This window comes from Ambystoma mexicanum, chromosome 5q (genome assembly GCF_040938575.1).
Source record: "Ambystoma mexicanum isolate Mex_15411 chromosome 5q, UKY_AmexF1_1, whole genome shotgun sequence".
In the NCBI taxonomy this organism is placed as follows: domain Eukaryota; kingdom Metazoa; phylum Chordata; class Amphibia; order Caudata; family Ambystomatidae; genus Ambystoma; species Ambystoma mexicanum.
Window position 1 is genome coordinate 648127081 of NC_090933.1, and position 20379 is coordinate 648147459.

Consider the following 20379-nt stretch of genomic DNA (forward strand, 5'->3'; position numbering starts at 1 on the left):
TAAAGCTCAAGTTCCGGCTGATACTCTCTCATGCTTACATGCGGATGGTCAGTCTCAACAGGTCGAAGCTCTTCCTCTTCTACCAAACAAGGTTGTTTGTGGTTGTTCGGTTCAGCCCTCTTTGCGTTCAATCATCCTTGATTGGGTTTCAAAACATCCAAAAGAGATCACTGACCTCAATCTGGAAATTATTCAGGGTATGCCATTCATTCAAGGGCACGTCTATATACCCTCAGGTCAAGCTAGAGATTTAGCGCTTCAGTGGTCTCACGATTCTTTGATTGCTGCACATCCAGGAAGTCAAAAAACTCTTGAAGCCTTACGGCCTTGGTGGCCTTCCATGGTTCGTGATGTAAAGGATTACATTTTGACTTGTTCCATATGCACTCAGTGTAAAACTTCTAGAGCCAAACCAGATGGATTGTTACAACCTCTTCCTGTGCCGTACAAACCTTGGCAGATGCTGTCAATGGATTTCATTGTGGAACTTCCTGACGTTCAGGGCTATGACACTATTTGGGTAATCGTTGATTACTTCACTAAATATGCATTGTTCATACCTTGTTCTGGTTTGCCTGCAGCTCCAGAATTGGTGAAACTGTTCTTGACGAATGTGTTTCGTTTCTTTGGTCTACCCTCTGTTATTGTTTCCGATCGTGGCACACAATTTACGTCACGATTCTGGAAGGCTCTTACAGCTTCTCTGGGTATTGAGGACAGATATTCCTCGGCTTACCATCCTCAAACGGATGGGCAGACCGAGAGAACTAATGCTACCATCAAACAGTATCTATGCTGTTTATGCCTTCAGTACCAACAGTCTTGGTTTACTTCTTTGCCTTATGCAGAATTTGCATACAACTCTATGCATACATCAACTGGAGTTTCTCCCTTTTTTGCCCTGTATGGTGGTCATCCTAGGGCACTTTCACTTGATCCGGTATTACCGGCCATTAATCCTGCAGCAAAAGATTGCATCAGAGATCTCGATAAGATTCATCGGGATGTATGCTGTCATTTACTCCAAGCTCAAGATCGTGCCAAGAAGTATGCTGATGTGCATCGATCACCTGCTCCAGTCTATCGCAGTAGCATGAAGGTGTGGTTATCGTCCCGCAATTTGCGAATTGCAGGCAAACGCTCGCTTCTGCCCAAATTTGTGGGACCCTATGTCATTACTGATGTCATCAATACTGTGGCAGTTAAGCTTCTCTGCCGCGATCATGGCGCATACATCCAGTCTTTCATGTCTCCTTGATCAAGCCTTTCATCCATGGGACCCGTCTGCCTACTCGTCCTTCGCCGATCTTGGTGGATGGTGAGGAGGAATATGAGGTCTCGCGTATCCTGGACTGCAGGGTGTCTAGGGGTACGTTGTTCTACCTCGTGGATTGGAAGGGGTATGGGCCTGAGGACCGTACTTGGGAGCCACTCTCCAATTTGCATTGTCCGGTTCTTCTGAGGAGCTTCCATTCTGCCAGGGGGTTGCCGGAGTCTTTGGGGGAGGATGCTGTTACACTTCAGGCTTCCCCGCGGGCATCCTTGCGGAATACAACTTCTTTACAGGCTCCTCTATGGTCCAGGTACAAGCTACCATGGCTTCTGTACAAACGTCGACGCACTCCCGGGCACCTGACACGTCTTGTACGTGGAAGACGTACAGCAAGCCATGCCCCTCTTACGACTATAAAACCACCGTCTTCCAAGGGGCTCCTTGCTGCTAATTAACGTTACCAGCTACACGCGGTTTCGTCCGTTTCCTCTTCGTGTCTCCCTACACGAATCCTTATCTGAACTCCTGGTTTTGACCTTTTGCCTGACTTTTGGATTGCCTCGTCTCCTCCTTTATTCCTGTCGTGCTCGTCTGGTTGTTGGACTCGGAACGCTACTGGATACGGCCCTCTTCTGTGTCTTGTGGTTCTTTCCTAGATGCCGCTCTGCACATCATTTTGCTGTCTACTATCCGGATCATCTCAACAGCTACTCAACTATACTCGTGTACTCAGGTACATACCTATTGTCTTCCATGGATATTGCCTTCTGTTGGATTCTGGGACATTGAGTGACTTTCCTGTGAGATTGCTCTTAAGTGCATATGAGCGCCCTCCTGAACTGCACCAACCCGGCACTAGTGCGTCCCTCGTGCCGTTCGGGGTTACTTACCTGTACTAACTTCCCTGTTTGTTATTTTCCCCTGTCGTTGTCTGCAGTATCCTGGACTCCTCTTACTCCATTATCTTTATTCAGGTCAGTTGTTATCAATTCTATAGCTATAGTGGGAACCGATACTGATTTAGTTCAATTCCACTCATTTGTGTTATTCTTTGTAGATCATCCCGGGGAAACTCAACTCCACTCCAATATCTATCTAGGTAGTTGTCCAATCATTTCAACTGTTGTAATCACTTGTTTAATATCAACACTGTCTAATATTTTGGTATTCTTTTGCAGCATTGGTATTGGCGGTGTGTGTTCTCCCCGCTCTTTCACTCAATTGACATCTCTGTCTGTTCTAACTAAAACAGCAGAGAGGTACATTGTGGAAAAGAGCCCCTCTTTGACTAAGCCTGAGTCTTATACTCAGGGGAGCTGGGATGGAAGGCTGAATTCGGAATCTTATACCAACAACATCTCCAAGGTCATTTTCTCTGCATCTTCGGCCTATTCGGAGTGGTGAGTAACAAGCCTGCAGGATGAGCCACTGTCTTCCTGTAGGACATCTAACGCAGTGCTGGCAACAGTATGTTATGTTATGTTATATTGACTTATACTGTGCACCGTTAACATAAGTATGGCTTCCTGGCACTCACGTAGCTCTGCAAGAATAAGGGCGGGGTGGGTTAGTGAGAGAAGAGTGATAGGATGGGTCCAGAACCAGGAGAAACAGGCGTCTGTGAGTGTTTGCTTGCTGGTCAGTTGAAAGCATACACTGGCTTGTTGTATCCCTAAGGATAATGCCCAGTGTCTGGGTTGTTTGTTTTATTCAAATGTTTGTTGTGTTGGGTGTGTGTATCCTGTATAGTGTGGCTGGTAGTTTCATCGTATGCACTGGCTTGTTGTATCCGTAGGGGAAAGGTCCAGTGTCTGGGTTGTTTGTTGTATGCAAGTGTTTGTTATGTTAAATGTATATTTGTGTACTTCATGTGTAGTTTGGCTGGTAGTTTGATCCTGTACATGGGCTACTTGTATCCATACGGGTAAGGTCCAGTGTCTGGGATTGTTTATTGTATGCAAATGTTAGTTAAGTTTGGTGTATATTTGTGTGTAGTTTGGCTAGCCTGTATGGCGTGTATAGTATTTGGGATGTATGTTGGAAGGGAGCAGGAAAAGGGTGGTTAGTACATTGGCTACTCTCAAAGTTCTTCTAAGTGTGTCTTCAGAGCTCATCCAGCTGACACAGTGCTGGCAACAATACTCAACATCTGATGCTAGTCTCAGCCTGAAAAACCTTTAAGGGACCAATTCAAAGGTTCTGTAGCTGCCAAGATGTCCATGCTGGTTGTGGAGTGCATACAATACAGCTCAGTGTAATCCCTGTGGTCACATCAGGCGGCCTCTAACTTTGCTCTCCTTATACAATATTCCATCATTCTGCACAAGCATCCTCCACTCCTTCAGCATTGCATGCTTGTTTGGGGACACAATAGATCTCTCTGGGCATGGACACATCCACTCCCATGGTCTTAGCTTTCAGGAACGGAGCGATGCCATGATCCACTAGATTTGCCAAACAGATTTCATCTTGAGTCAAACATGATAGTTCTGATGCCTCCAGACTGTTGATGTTGCTATATATGGCAGGTACCACCTCAGCTGAGGATTCCAAGTAATACATGCCCCTGGCTCCTGATGGCTTGCAGCCTGGTAGATAGCTCTGATGCCTGCTTCCACAAGGTGTTTCCAGTTGTATCATCTGGCAGAGGATGAGGCCTCTGAGAGAGGATATCTGCATCAGTGTTAGTGTGCCCACTAACACATACGTTAGAGTTTTGTTGTCCATCCTCACCATGAAAATGAGGGTATTGTTCTCCATCCTCACCATGAAAGTGGCACCATAGAGGTAATCCTGGAACTTTTCTGTAATGGCCAACATCAATGACAGAAACTCCAATTCATGGACTAGGTAGTTCCTTTCTGCTGCATTTAGTCTTTGGCTGGCAAAAGTGACAAGTCTCATCTCACCATTGGTCTCCTGATACAGGACAGCTTCCAATTCACCCAGGTTTGTGTCCATGTGCAAGATGTAATACAACTGAGGATCCACTTAGGCCAGTTCTGGTGCTCTGGTGAGGGTCCACTTGAGCTCCTCGAAGGCCTGCTGGCATCAGTCAGTCCACACTCTCTAAGGGGCTCCCACGGATGGTCTAAATGATCCGCTGAATTGACAGTATTCCTCTGGCTCCTCTGGGTAGGTGGGTATCCTTTGGTGAGGTCCACAAGTGGTTGGGTGATGTTCGCATATCCTGTGATAGTTACAAAAGTAGTAGTTACAGAATCCTATACAGATTCCTAGGAAACTGTACCTCCTTCAGAATCGGAGGTCTTGGACAGGTGAGGAGGGAGTCCATCTTTGCCAAATCCACGTCGATGCTATCTGCGGATACATTGTGTCCGATGTATTTGACGCTCGCCTGTCAAAAATGGCACTTGTCCACAATGACCTTTAGCCCTTGCTCCGGCAGGTGATCCAGCGCCTTCATGAGTCTATGGTTGTGTACTTTCAGGGTCCTCCAGAACACAGTGATGTCATCCAGCTACACAAGTACCTGAAGGAGGTTCATGTCACAGACTTTCTTTTCCATGAGGCACTGGAAAGCTTCTGGCGCACTGGGTATCTCCTGTGGCATCTTGACAAATTCATAGAATCCTAACTTCTCATGATCCGCTGGATGCATCAGGATTAGGTAATACCCACTTCACAAGTCCAGGACCGAAAACCACATACTCCCCTTCAGGCAGTCTAATGCGTTGCTCACCCAGGGCTTGGTGTATTGGTCCAGAACATCCAGGCATCCCTGTTCTTTTTCAGGGCGGTGACGATGTTATAAGCGTAGGGGCTCCTGTACTCATTGATGGTCCTTGCCTGCAGAAGATCGTGCAGGTGGCAGCGTACATCCTTCAGGTCTCCAGGGGCTAGGTGTTGTGATCGCTCCCTGAAGGGTGTGTCGTCTTTCACATGGTTCCGATGTTCCACTGTGAGAAACCCGGAAGGTGTCTCACCCACGAGTCCCAGGAGATCTGTCGTCCAGGTGGCCAGGACATGGCCATCGCTATTGGATGCAGTTCCTGGGGGTGGAACAGTGGGGGAGGATCACCTGTGCGAGAGGTCTTCGGGGAGTGGAAGTGGGACACCGAGGGATGAGACGCAGTACCCCCTTTCTTGTAATACCTTTCCCCATTCCTACCCTGTAATATATTTCAAAGCTCTACAACACCCCCTTTCCCACACAAACACTTTCTTACACAATAACAGACAACGGACTAACACGAGAGTCGTTTACCTGACATGTCCCAACCCACGGATCAGGAAGAGTCCGTCAATTAACAACAACCAAACACACCTGACGGGCCTTTACCTTCCCCACAGGGATAAAAGGCGCAGCACGAAAGCACACTTGGAGCAAGGCCGAACGCAAAAGGAGACAGCTACACCAAACCGGCAGTTCAAACAGAGAAGAAAGGCGGTGAGACCTGGAAAGATGACGAAGGGGGAATTGCCCTTGCCCTTTTCAACTCAGACCTGTGAAGCCTCCAAAAAAAGGGAAATCATAAGACCGGGAGTTACAGCTGGCATGCAGAGCAGCAGATGTCAATGGTACACAGGGGCCTCCTGCATTGATAACGCAGTCGGAGAGGCAAACTGGCTACTGTGGTAGTATCCTTGAATCCGGAGATCAGAGAAGCCAACGAGTTCAGCACAGTCGGTAAGTCAGAGAAAGCTGATGGCGAACCGAACTTTGGTGAGGCCAAGACTGCAAATGGCAACATTTTGAACACAAGGAATTTGCAAGAGAAGGAACTTGTGTGTGTTTGAACTTTAAAGAAAGCCAGTTGAGGCCCAGGTGCAGAGGGGTCCGGTGCCACATGGGCGCTCATTTGAAAGACTCTGACAGGACCTGTTTTTAAACTAGAGGAACCAGAAGGCCGTAGGAAAGGGTGGCGTGAGGTGTCAGAGCTGTCCTACATGGGTCACGTCAAATCCCTTGTACAATGGAAAGTCTCTGACCCATTGCCAGGAGGAAAGTTAGGGGAAGGGAACTCTGATTTCCGATAAGATTGTGAACTGTGAAGTAAGGCAAGTGTGAACCCAACAGAGGGATGGCGGAAGAAAGCTATGAGAAGGAAAGCCCCGCTTTCTGATGAGAATGCGCAAAACATGAAAGACGGAGGGAGGCCCTATTTTGCAAGGAGGACCCGAACCCGGTGGAGGGAGATCCAGGGAACGAAAAGCAATTGCCCAAGGTACAGGCATACCAAAGGAACTTTTGTTTGTTTGTCATTGTGAATCTGCAGACCTTTGCAGGAAAGAGACTTAGGGCCTCATTACAAGTCCAGCGGTAACCCTGGCGGTGCTACCAGCGGGTTGCCGCCGGACTTGCAATATTTACCGGCGCCAGACTTGCTGGTAACACCGGGGGATTACAACCCCGGCGATCCGGGAAGTCAGGCGCCGGTAAATTGTTAACCCCTATTCCCATTTGAGTCCCATAGGACTCAATGGGAATGGGGACCAGGGTGCCAGTGCTTCTGTGAAACTATGCGGGCGGGTGCCATTCCACCTGCCAGGTCTGACCCTGGTGGGCGGGACGGCACCCGCCCGCAGAGTCGTACTATGCCGGTCTGTCTGGTAACAATGGTGCTGGAAGGCTTACCAGCACCGTTGTTAACGGACTGGCACAGTTGTAATGAGGCCCTTAGCCTCCGAAGGCCCAAGAGTGTGCTGTGCTCTTAAGTCCCACCTTGTCCCGTGCTTCAAACGTGGGGAAGGGAGATGCAGCCAAACCATCCTGAGTTATCATTTTGTGAACACTTCTTTCTTTCATGGTGAACACTATCCCACACTCTATGTGTAACTTAGGGATAAGGATCGGCAATAGGTTTTTTAGTATAGGCCCCTTTTCTTTGAGAAGACGCCACTAACACTGCCTTATTATTATTTGATGGCTGTAGCTGTCTCCCATCTTAGATTTAGGTTTGGATTAGGCATTTATCTCACCCATTATAAAGTTCAATAAACACCCTTGAACTGTGATACTTGTGTCTGTCTTTACTATTGCCACCATGAGTTCCTTACACCACTCTGTGGGCCTTGACAATGTCCCATGACCTGGTGGAGAAAGCCTATGCGTGCAGGGTGCGTTTTTCCCTCGGGTGGTCCTTGTCCTTGTGTGAGATCAGTGTCCAAAGTCCAAGATCTTTGGATTCAGCACCATCTCGAATGGGCTGGTGGTAACATTTCCTGGGGCTACAGAAGTGGTCAGGTGGAACTGTGCAATGATGGTGCATACTGGTAAGCGGATGGTCTTATTGGTTGCATTTATGAACAGTGACTTGATGGTCTTCAGGCCCATTCCATCTGTCATTACCAGGGGCCGCTGTATCAGTAAGCCTACTGGGAGCTCCTCCCGTTTCGGTGCCTCCATCACCAGACGTCTTGGGCATTGCACCCCGCTGAGTCATAATCTGCCAGGAACCAGCACTAGGGCATGTGCCGAGATCGTGATCTACCCGAACTGGGTGGTATGAACATCTCCAAAGGGTCTATCAGTTGGAGCTCTGGACCGGATCTCTCTCTGCAACCATGCCTGCTGGCACATGGGTTATATGGACACCCCAGGCGCATGGACAACATGCTGGAATATCATGGTCCAGCCATCTCCCGACATGATAAAACCAGTGCCACCAGTGCATTGACCATTGAGGAATGGGTTCCAATTACCACCGATATAGCAGGAGCTTCAGTTCGACTGCTGCAGATCAGAGCCAGGGTGTCGATACGAGTGCTGACTCCAACTACATCCCATGGAAATTGCAGTCTGACAAGGATGTACTCCAGATATTTGCAGGGGGTGTCTCCCAGGCAGAGAAGTTTCAATACAGCCCAGGGTTCCAATGGGATATTCAATAGGTGTTTTCTGTAGAATGACTCGTACACAATGGTCACCAGTGTACCACTACCAGTAGCACTAGTGTCTACCAGCGAAGGTGATTGTCACAGAGGCTGGTGGTCCTACGAGCCCGTTATCTACTTTCCAGGAAGTTTGGGGCTGCACTTGCTCGTAGTTAGGCTACAAGTGATCTTCCTCTGGGGTGGACTAGCCAGTCTGGGTGGAGGATGCTGGTTCCCAGATGACTTGCCCACCGTTGGTGTCACTGCAATGTTGGGCCTGGTGGTTGCCTCTACTCGGTCGGAGGGTAGTAACTGTGAGGATGCAGGTGCTCTGCTCGCATTTGTTGGAGTATTCAAGGCTTAGAACCTCTGCACCACTCTAATGTAATCCAGTGGGTTCATGGATATACATGTCATGAACGTGCCCTCCTGGAAGTTATGGCATGCATGGAGGCACCGCCATTGAACGTTCCCTCACGTTCATCATAACATGCATCAGCAGCCCAGCATTTTTTCCACTTACGTTCTTTCTCTTACTTAATGTTGTTGGCTCTGCCCCCTCTTCGCGTTGCAGCCCTCGTCTTCTGTGGGCAGACGCTGTTCTCTGTACTTTCGGATTACTCCTAGATTCTTCCTCTTTTTGCTTACCTAGTCCCTCTGCTATTCTGCTACCCTGTCTAGCCTTCTACTCACCCTCTTGAAGATCTGCTCTGTCGCCGTGCCTGAACTCAAGAGCCAACGACTTGCCTACACTTCAGAATTCTCAGACGGCAACATCTCCCTTTGTGATACTTTTGGAGTTGTTTTCTTTTATACCTGCTGGCTTTTTCCCCAAAACAAGCTGTTCCCGGCAGGAGCACCACTCTTCCTTGATTGTTACGCATACTGGGCATAGTGGCGACATCCCGGAACAGGCCATTCCTCTTCGATAAGAAGCGCTCTCCGAGGACCCGGATGTCTGCGCCTTCGCCTGGACCATCAGCTCCCCTTCCCTTATCAGACTCCTTAGGTGAGTCAGAACACAAACATTTTGAGAGATTGCAAAGCCTACCCGAAATGGCTACGGCTGAACAGGTCCAGGAACTGCTGACAGAAGTACAGGGGTTATCCTTAGAGGTACAGGGGTTAAAGGCTAAAAACACTGTACTCCGCCAGTTGATGGCCGACAGGGACATGCACCAGACGGATCTACACCCCTTGGGACTGGCCTCTGGGAAGTTTGATAGATCACCAAAGAAGCTAAAGGAATGTATTGACGCTTGCATGGCCTATTTTACTTTCTGACCCACAACATACACGTTTGACTGCTTACGTGTAGGATTTTTGATTTCCAGCATGGTTAGCAATGCTTTAGCCTGGGCTACGCCCCTTGTGACTTCAGCTAACCCGGTCCTACAGGATTACAATGCCCTTATTGCCCTACTCAGACATACTTTTGAGAGACCAGGAGTAGCACATGCTGTCTGAGAATCCCTTCTGGATGTTTGACAGGGGTCCTCATATTTGATGACATACATCACAGACTTTAAACGCATCGCGACAGAGGCAGGATGGCCTGAAGCAGCGTAGCTCACCGTCTTCAGGAGAGGTTTACATGAGGATTTGAAGGACGAGTTGGCCCTCAACACACAGCCCAACTCACTGGAGGAATTGTTTTATTTAGTGCTTCAGATAGATTATCGTCTTAGTGAACTGCGGGTGGAACGAAAATGTGTGAAAGGTACCTTCTCTACACAAGCACTGCCAAGCCCATCTCCAACTCCCCAAGGTGGAAGCAATACTGAAGAACCTATGCAGATAGGAATAGCCAGAGGGCCTTTAACCCCCATTGAAAGAAGAAGATGATGGGGCAGGGGTTTGTGTCTGTATTGTGCCTCATAAGGTCATCTGTTGCAGGGGTGCCCTGAGGTACCCTCTTGAAAATTGGGAAATGGAAGACCCCAGCCCTAGGAGGGACTACTAACCGGGGTGTGCACAAGAGTCCCACCGTTTTGAAGCAACCTATAGAGAAGGAAGCAGATTCCTGCTTGATGGTGGTTAAGATCACTCTGCAATGGGAAGGCAAGAAAGGAACTGAACAAAGAAAGGACCTGATGGCAGGGACATCCTAGAGTGACCCTAAATTACAAATAATAGGAATAACAAATAATTTGTCTTTTAGGAATTCCATTCAATAATTGATAGACCCATCGCAGGTTTATTTCAGGAACACTTCAGGGAGTGAGTCACTGATTTAGTCTGTTCTCACCTCAAATTCACAATGCAGACAAAATACTCCAAAAAGCATTTAGAGTAGAATGAGCTTCCATTTCGGACCATGTATTTTGCTTTTTCGCAAGTTGCAGTTATAGCATGTTTTTCTGTCGATACATATGGTGACCTATTCTTGTATGAAATGTTTATCACGTTACAGTGATAGTGTAACCATATTTTTCATAGTGTACTTAGGAACAGTGCTATGTGATGCCACTTCCTGTTTTGTCAAGGGGTAAAAGGTTGTGTTCCATCGCTTCCTGTGATGTCACTTCAGGGTTGGGTCAAATTACATCACTTCCTATGATGCCATCAGAGGTCAAGGGTCATGTGATTTCACTTCCGCTACCCCTGACATTTTGGTGAAATGACGTCCCTGCCTGATGGCCTTGCTTGGTAGCGGCACAGCTGGGAATTTCCTAGATCTCCTTTTGGCAGAAAAGGAGGGTATTCCAACATTGGCAAGGACAGAACACCAAACTGTGGAAGGAGTCGATGGTCAGCCACTATGTTCAGGACCCATCACACATACTTTGGTACCCTTGCAGGTTTTCAGTCTTTAATCATCTGGAGAACATATTGTTTGACATGATTACAGCGGCCCATTTTCCAGTAATTTTGTTTATCCCTTGGATGCGCCTGCATAATCCTCTCATTGACTGGACAAAGAACACTGCATTTCCAGTCTGATTATTGTATGTCACAATGTCTCAACATTCTTCATAGAGTTTGTACCCCAGGGACATTTTTCACCCAGGAAGATAGGGGAGTCAATTGCATCCCTATGAATTACAGGGTATTCGCAGACATCTTCAAGGACAAGACTCCTAAAGAATTGCCCCCTCACAGACCTGAGGACTGTGCTATCGATCTGCTTCCCGGTGCTATGGTATCTTTCGTATGAATGTATTCCCTGACACTACCGGAGAAGAAGGCACATAGGGAGTACTTGGATAACAACCTCCAAAATGGTCTCATCGACCCTCCAAATATCCAGCTGGAGCATCTTTATTTTTTATACCCCAAAAATGCACCCATGAACTTAGACCTTGCATCGATTACAGAGCCTTGACCAAGTTTACAATACAAGATCACTACCCCATGCCTCTTATAAAGGATATCTTGGAGGCAGTACATGGTGCGATTGTCTGTAGCAAGCTGGTCCTGCGAGGAGCTTATCACCTCCTTAGGATACGCTCTGGTGACGAATGAAAGATGGCTTTTTTGTACCCTGTATGGGCACTACGAATATCAAGTGATAAACGCCCCTGCCGTCTTCCAACGATTCATGAACCGGTTGCTTGCTGATCTATTATACCTATCGGTGATCACCTGTTTAGATGATATCCTGGTCTTCTCATCTACTGTAGACCGGCATTGCTTCACCTCTCTGAAGTTTTGAATCACCTTTGTTTCCATCAGCTATTGACAAAACCTGAAAAATTTCTCTTTGAAGATACCTCAGTACTCTACCTAGGTTATATACTCTCTAATAAGAGAGTGGAGATGAATCCCTGAAAAGTTGTGTCTATACTTTATTGGCGTGCTCCCACCACAGTCAAAGAGATTCAACAGTTCTTGGGATTAGCCAATTTTTATCCTAAAGACAAGATTCTGCTCTGCTCCAATCTTAAAACAACCGGATCAAACACTACCCTTCATAGTTGAGACAGATATCTCTGCCGGAGCCCTTGGGGCGGTTCTCAAGCAATTGAAGAAGGGAGTGGAGCATCCCGTCACTTATTTTTCTAAGACCCTAAACTCAAGTGAAACAAACTACTCCATGATTGAAAAGGAGCTTTTGGCTATGAAGCAAGCCTGTTCTGAATGGAGACATCTGCTGCAAGGAGCTGTACATCCCTTTGAGAATCACACTGACCCTTGCAATCTCTGGGTCTTGCAACAGATGGAATGTTACATTGCTCGGCAGGCTAAATGGGCCTTTTCTTTTGCCCATTTTAAATTTTTCCATCACTTATCTTCCAGGAAGAGAAAACATTGTAGCAGACATTCTTTCCAGAAGCCTGTCAGTAAGTCATGAGTTTCTGTTTTCGAGGGAACGCATTATTGCAGAAGATAGATTCATTCTTACGGTTTCTTCCTTTCTGCAAAAGGTCAAGAAAGCCAATCCAGGAAGACCTCCTCCTCTCCTTTTCCTTCATAGTTTGAGATTCTCAAAAAAGGATGGCCTGTTCTTTTAAGGGGATTGTCTATTTGTACCCAGCCAAACCCTTGAGCGTCAGATGCTTTCTTGGGGAAATGGTTCCAAGTCGGCCGGACACAAGGGTATAGCTTCTACTTCGGATCTAATTACTCAATCCTTTTGGTGGCCTTCCATCAGACAGGAAATCAAACAATACGTTTTGGCATTCCCTATATGTGCTCAAAGCAAATATTCCACAGCTAAGCCCATTGGGTACCTTGAACAAGGCACTCGCCCCATCAAGCCTTGGAGTCACATCTCCACAGATTTCGTGGTGGATCTTCCCCTTTCCAAGGCTGTACCACCATCATGGTGACTGTTGATAGTTTTAGCAAGATGGCCCATTCACTCCTTTAAAAGGAGTCCCTTCTGCATTGGAGATGGTTCAAGTCTTCCTGAGAGAGATCTTTTGCTTACATTGACTACCTATTTCCATATTGTCTGATTGGGGGTCACAATATACCTCTCGTTTTTGGAAAACCCTATGCCAATCATTGGGTATTGAAAGAGCACTTACTTCTGGTTGCCATCCGCAACCCAATGGGCAAACTGAACGTCTTAGCTACACAATGGAACAATACCTCAGATTCTTTACCAACACCAAACAGGTTTACTGGGTGGAGCTGCTACCCACAGCAGAATTTGTATACAATAATGCAACCCATTCAGCCATTAAGATGAGCCCATTTTACTGCCTTTATGGTAGACATCCACGCTCTTTTCCTGCACATTCCATTCCTTCTTCTGACTTACATATTGATTCCTTACTTGATAAGATCTCGACTACCCAAAAAGAAGTGCAAAAGAATCTGGAAGAAAGCAAACAACACTACAAAGGCAAGAGGATTCGCACAGGGGAAAGGTCCCAGGTTGGACGGTAGGTTCACAAGTATGACTATCAACACAATACCTACCAAGATGGGTTCATCCATTGAAGTTATCTCCACGATACATTGGATTTTTCCCCATCGTAGCTCAAAGAAACCCTGTGGCTTTCAAATTGAAGTTACCAAGAATCTCCAGCGTATCCATCCAGTATTCCACTCCTTGTTGCGCTCCTATATACCTGACAAATATTCTAGAAAAAGAAGTCCCAGGAGTCCAGCCCATGCGTGGTCCTTCTACGGAGGAGTACGAAGTGGCACGAATATGTGACTCCAGATATCGGAAGGGGAGGCTTGAGTACTTGATTCAGTGGAAGGGTTACTAATCTTCAGAAAACTCCTGGGAACCTTTGTCCCACATGAACGCACCAGACCTTATCCAATGATTCCACGGGTTATACCCAGGAAAACCTGGAACCATCTCCCATAGAAGGGGGCATACTGTCATGAACGTGCTCTCCTGGAAATTATGGCATGCATGGAAGCACCGCCATTGAACGTTTCCTCACGTTCATCGTAACGTGCATCAGTGGCCCAGCCTTTTTTCCACTTTACTTTCTTTCCCTTACTTAACAATGCTGGCTCCGCACCCTCTTTGTGTTGCAACCCTAGTCTTCTATGGGCAGACGTTGTTATCCTTACTTTCGGATTAATCCTAAATTCCTCCTCTTTTTGCTTACCTAGTCTCTGTGCTATTCTGCTACCTTGTCTTGCCTTCTACTCACCCCCTTGAAGACCGCTCCGCTGCCACTCCTGTACTCAAGAGCCAATGACTTGCCCGCACTTCAGACTTCTCAGACGGCAACATCACCCTCCGTGATACTTTCAGAGTTGTTGTTTTTTATGCCTACTGAATTTTTCCCCTTTTATGCCTGCTGACTTTTCCCCCAAAACAGGCTGTTCCCGGGAGGAGCATCTCTTGCCCCTGATTGTTACGCATACTCACTGGGCATAGTGGCGACTTCCTGGAACAGGCCATTCCTCTTCGATAAGAAGCGCTTTCTGAGAACCCGGGCGTCTGCACCTTCGCCTGGACCATCAGCTCCCTTTGCCTCATCCGACTCCTCAGGTGAGTCAGAAGACAAACATTCTGAGAATACGTAAGGTGTGGCCCTCCTTTCCACTCCTGTGGCAGAATTGCCAGGGCTGCAGTGGTATGGTACATCATTGGTACACTTGGGCGGCCTTGGTTCTTGAGAGAGCCGGAAGAGCTGGTGTTCTCTCTATTGGGATGGTAGCCTGGATGTCACTACAGGCGGTGTCTCAGGCAGTGCCTTCTGCAGCTGCATCGCCTGTATGGTCTGGCGCAACTCCTTCACTTGATGCCTAAGGACATACTTAGGTGCTCTGTATGGAGCATGCCTTGAACGCATGTGCATTGGAGGAGGCAATTGGTCTGGCACCTCTATCTTCTGGTTTAGTACTGGCGTGCACACTAGAACTTGATGAATTAGGGTGCTTCAGGATGCAGCCAGCATGGCACCTATTGTGGGCATTGTGGGATGACGGGCACAATGCTGGGCAAGGCAGGGGTTAGGCTATGAATAGGTGGTGAGGATGGTAGGCTAGCCTGTAACCCTGTACAGGTGTTCAATGCCCACAGAGGATAGGACAGTATAGGGTCTCCTCTGAGGATAGTAAAGGACAATATCTCAGGGTCCATTTCCTTAGTCCTATAACAGACCAATATACTGGTCCCTGCTAGGCCAGGGGCTTTATCCAGGCACTTGTCCCGGCACAGTGAGGGACTCTGTCAACTTGAGCATTTGGTATAGAGGTGAGTTCCGTGGCACGTCACCTATAATGAAGCAATGGTCAGGCTTGTTAGGAAGAATTCTCAGACATGTGCTAATTCCCTTCTATGTTAGAGACCCCTAGATCTTTTTGCTCGACTTTAGGATTTTTTATTTTTATCCTGGAGAGAGTGAGACCCTTTCCCCACTCTCTCATGTATTTTTGGTTAATTTGAACTCTGTGTTTCTTGTGGTTTTGGAGCCTGACAAACTCCACAGGCATCATCTTTATGCGTTGTGACACATAGCACCTTTAGTGCAGTGGCACAGGGAACTCTCAGATTTCCCAAAGATTTAAATACCTTCTCTTGGATAAACTACTATTTCCAAGAGCAGTGAAGTGAAATTGACGTGGGTGCTGGAGGGGTTACTTAGTATCCCCTTTGTCTAGTTTCTCATGCAACATTTTTATGTTACCCTTTCTACAATTAATGGCTGGTGGCAGTGGTTTACTTTTTACTACCATTGAGTGTGTCTACCGCGGACTGCAATTGCAGCTGCAGTAAAGCACCCATGGGTGCCCATTTTGTCAAAATGGCCCCGGTCTTCTTTTTTCGCCATTTCTTGTTGGAAAGATCCTTCTTGAGATTTACTCTGCGCGCCAAACCAGGTTTGGTCCCTTTTTTCGCTTTGTCTCTGGCAGGTTCACTGCTGAAGCCCGCGTATCTGGCAGGGCAGGATGTGAGGGAGGTGCCCGATACTCCCTGTGCTTAATGCCCTTAGTTACAGGAATGCACCCAAAGGTGATTGGCTAGCTGGCTGTCCTTGGAGGACAGCCACCCTGCTGTGTGATTGAAAGCAAGGCTGCGAATGAATGGGAGAAACCTGCCTTAAAGGTGAGGTCTTTTGCTTGGAAGGTAGAGTCGACCACTGGACGAAGCGTATCTGGCAGGGCAGGATGTGAGGGAGGTGCCCGATACTCCCTGTGCTTAATGCCCTTAGTTACAGGAATGCACCCAAAGGTGATTGGCTAGCTGGATGTCCTTGGAGGACAGCCACCCTGCTGTGTGATTGAAAGCAGGGCTGCGAATGAATGGGAGAAACCTGCCTTAAATGCGAGGTCTTTTGCTTGGAAGGTAGAGTCGACCACTGGACGAAGGAATCCGAAGAAGAACTTGGAAGAGATGCCTGCTGCAACTCCTGGACCGTTGGTTTGACTGGTGAAGCCCGGCTGCTGTGCTGAAGCTCCGAATACCCCTCGACTAGAGAAGCCCTGCAAGGATGACTTCTCCCCTTGGGTTGGTGGGACCAATAAACCGCAAAGCGAACTTGTCTGGTTCCCGCAGGGGCGTTGAACGGAACTGAACAGCAGTGGTCTCCACCAGCGTGACTCGTAGGGCGGAGATGGCTGACTGGACTGGCCCTCCTAGTTTTGTCTGCTTGACCTGTAAGAGTAGTTTCCTGAAAACAGTAGAAGGGAGTTAGCCACCTGTGGATTGCGAGGATACCTGCACCCAATTCATTCCCACTGAACACCTCCGATATTCCCTTTATGTCCTCACCTTAGTGCTTGAAATTATGAGCTCTCCATCCTGCGCTGATTGCAGGGGCGCATAGAATGCCAGTTACTTCACTGGATCAAAGGAATAGGGTGAGTTCCAGATGAATAAGGGCTCTGGGGTATGTGGCGTGGAGCCGTAATTATATAGTCTTTAGAGTTCCAATATCTGCTATTCACTAATTTCCCTTTTCCTTTATTTATCTTGCAGCTTGGTCCGAAAGGAATTCTCCTGATTGGCAGCAGGTCGCGCTAAGGTAAGAGTCTGTATTACCCAGCACTGTCCGGTAGAAAATAATGATGCTAAATGTCTCTAACCAAGTGCTTTTGTCTTCTTACAGGTGCGGTGTAAGAAGATGTTGGATGCCGAAGAACTATACCTCGGGCGGCAAATCAAGTAAGTGCCTGGCGGTAACCAAGATTGTCTATGTTTGCTCTCGGCTCACCTTGTTTTTTCTTGTCTTCCTCTAGGTGCCGTGAATGCAGCTACAAAGAGATGTCAGCTGCGCCGGATCGTATAGATGCTGTGAAGACTGGTAAGTATGGCGCAGCGCAGCTGCTAGCGGTGCGACATGTTTATTTTTTCAAAGTCTTTTTCCTTGTGCAGGAATGCGGTGGATTCAGGAGCCGATGAAGATTAGAAGGTAGGTTCTTCCTCTAACCTTTTCTTCTTCTTCCCTTCTTCCCAGGATACGGTCCGGATTCGGAGCGGGCGTGGCAGGTAACAGGATGCTGGCTGTAGGCACGGTGAGCGTTGCGCTGCTGAATGCAGAATAACGCGAAGCGTGTTCTGCGCTTCGGGCGTGGTTTAAATAGCTTCCAAAGTAGTCCCAGGTAAATAGTTCCAAGCACCACACCCAAGTAAAAAAATAGTCCCTGAAGAAAAGTAGTCCTTCCCTGGCCTCACAAAGGCCAATGCTTGAGTTCTTTGCAGCATGGTCTGCATGAGGTAAGTTTGACTGTATGAGCCTGGTGCCTACGGCGCCAGGACTGATCCCATATATGAGCATGGCGCCTATGGCGCCAGGACTGAATCCATAAAGCCCCTAACTGGGGCTTTGCTGTTCCAATAAGGGGCTGGATATCTGCCCTCTGGACTGATGGACTTGATCCGGAAGTCCGGGGTAGGCATCATGACAGCACTGCCCCCCAAGGCCCCTCCTAAGGTTGTCCTTCTCTCTGGTCCTGGCTTATCTGGGAAATTCTGATGGAATTTCTTCACCAACCGGGGTGCATGAATGTGATCACTAGGCTCCCATGACCTTTCTTGTGGCCTGTAACCCTTCCAGTCGACTAAGTAAAAAAGTCTTGATTTGACCATTTTAGAGTCCAGAATGTCTTTAACTTCAAATTCGGGTTCCCCGTCTATTAAGATGGGGCCTGGTGGTTTGGCTGGTCGTGTTCCAGGTTGCACTGGTTTCAGGAGTGAAACATGAAAGACGGGGTGAATACGCATAGTTGGAGGTAAGTCCAATTTAACGGCCACTGGGTTGATAATGGCTTTAATAGTATAAGGTCCCAAGTATCTAGGGTTAAAGGTCTGAGTTCCCTTTAAAGGTATGTGTTTCGAGCCAACCAAACTTGGTCTCCAATCTGATAATGCGGGGCTTCACTTCTATGTTGATCTGCAGTTTTCTTGTATCTTTCTTTAGCTTGTCTCAAATGTTCTGTTGCTCTTTCAAAGGCTTGTGTAATAGCAGCGTGTAGATGATTTACTGCGGGCATTTCTAAGTGTTGAGATGAGTCAAGTTCGGAGGTCCGAGGGTGACGCCCATATATGGTATAAAAGGGACTTTGTCCGGTTCCTGAATGTAAAGAGTTGTTATATGCATATTCAGCTATCCATAAGATTTCCTTCCAGTTGTTTTCGGTTTGATGTAACATACAACGCAGGTATTGTTCATGAGTTTGGTTGGTCCTCTCCGTCTGACCATCGGTCTGGGGATAATGGCTGGTTGACAGCCTCATGTCGATTTGAGCCAATTGGCAGCATTTTCTCCAGAACTGTGAAATAAACTGGCTAGCTCGATCGGAGACCAATACAGAAGGAAATCCATGTATTCAAACTATATTTTCAAGAAATTCCTTGGCCAAGGTCGAGGCTGTAGGTAGTCCTTTCAGAGGAATAAAATGAGCCATCTTGGAAAAAAGGTCCACTATGACGAGGATGGTGTTAAATCCGTTACACGGAGGGAGATCAGTGATAAAGTCTAAAGATAAGGTGTGCCATGGTGTGGGTGGAATGTCCAAAGGTTGCAACAGGCCAGCTGGTTTCTTTTTCAAGGTCTTGTTTTGGGCGCAAATACCACAGGACATCACAAATGTTTTCACATCTTTTCGCCAGGTTGGCCACCAAAATTGTCTTTTGATCTTGGCTTCTGTCTTTGCGATTCCAGGGTGTCCTTCAATTAGAGCATCATGGTAATTGGAAATAACTAATTCTTGTAATTCTTTGTTTGGTAGAAATAGACGAACTTGATAGTACGGTAGATGATCGTTCACTGAATAATCCTGGCCTTCGTTTGACCAGTCCTGTAAGGCTGCCTGATCGAAAAGTTGTTGGACCTTTAAATGGATGTCTTCCAAAGTTTGTCGAGTTGTTATGCCCAGGATTCTTTTCCCCGAAATTATAGGCACTGGTTCAGGGTTGGAATATGCTTCTCCCATACCAATGCGAGATAAGGCATCTGCTTTACCATTTTTACAACCTGGTCGATAAGTAATCACAAAGTCAAATTCCGCAAAGAATAAGGGCCATCTAAGTTGACGTGAAGATTTGGCCCTGGCTGTTTTTAAATATTGCACATTTCTGTGATGGGTGATTACAGTGATGGTATGCCTAGCACCGAGAAGATAATTCCGCCAGGCCTTGAATGCAGACTTGATAGCCAATAGTTCTTTGTCGGTAACTGCATAGTTTAATTCGGGTTCCAAAAATGTTCTTGACCAGAATGCTACTGGATGAAGTTGGCCAGTTTCAGGATCCCTCTGGGAAAGAACAGCCCCCATGGCTAAACTGGACGCATCTGTTTCAACAACGTATGGAAGCTCGGGACGTGGGTGCCTTAAGACAGGTGCAGACGTGAATTTTTGTTTTAGATCCTGGAAGGCCCTTTCTGCTTCTTCTGCCCATGAAAAGTGTTTATTCTTTCGCAAGAGTGCTGTGATGGGATGTACAATATGTGAGAAGTCAGGGATAAATCTGAGGTAGAAATTAGCAAATCCAAGCATGCTTTGTACTTCTTTAACTGAGGTGGGTGAAGGCCACTTAAGGATGGCGTCCACTTTTCGAGAGTCCATTTGAACTCCATTTGGGGTCAGGATAAATCCAAGGAATTCCACTTCTGAAGAGTGAAAGTTCATTTTTACAATTTCGCATATAGTTTATGCTGGCGTAGTTTTTCAAGAACTGCACGAACGTGCTTAACATGGTCTGATTCAGAGGAAGAGTACACTAGGATGTCATCTATATAAACAACGACGCAGACGTCAATGAGTTCCCGAAGGACATCGTTCATAAAATACTGGAAGGCTGCCGGTGCATTGCTGTCATGATCTCTGCTTCCAAAAGGTCAGGGTTATCCCAACTCCCTTGGAAGCAGATCCATAACCCAGGTTCCGAGTGCCAACCAGTCCCA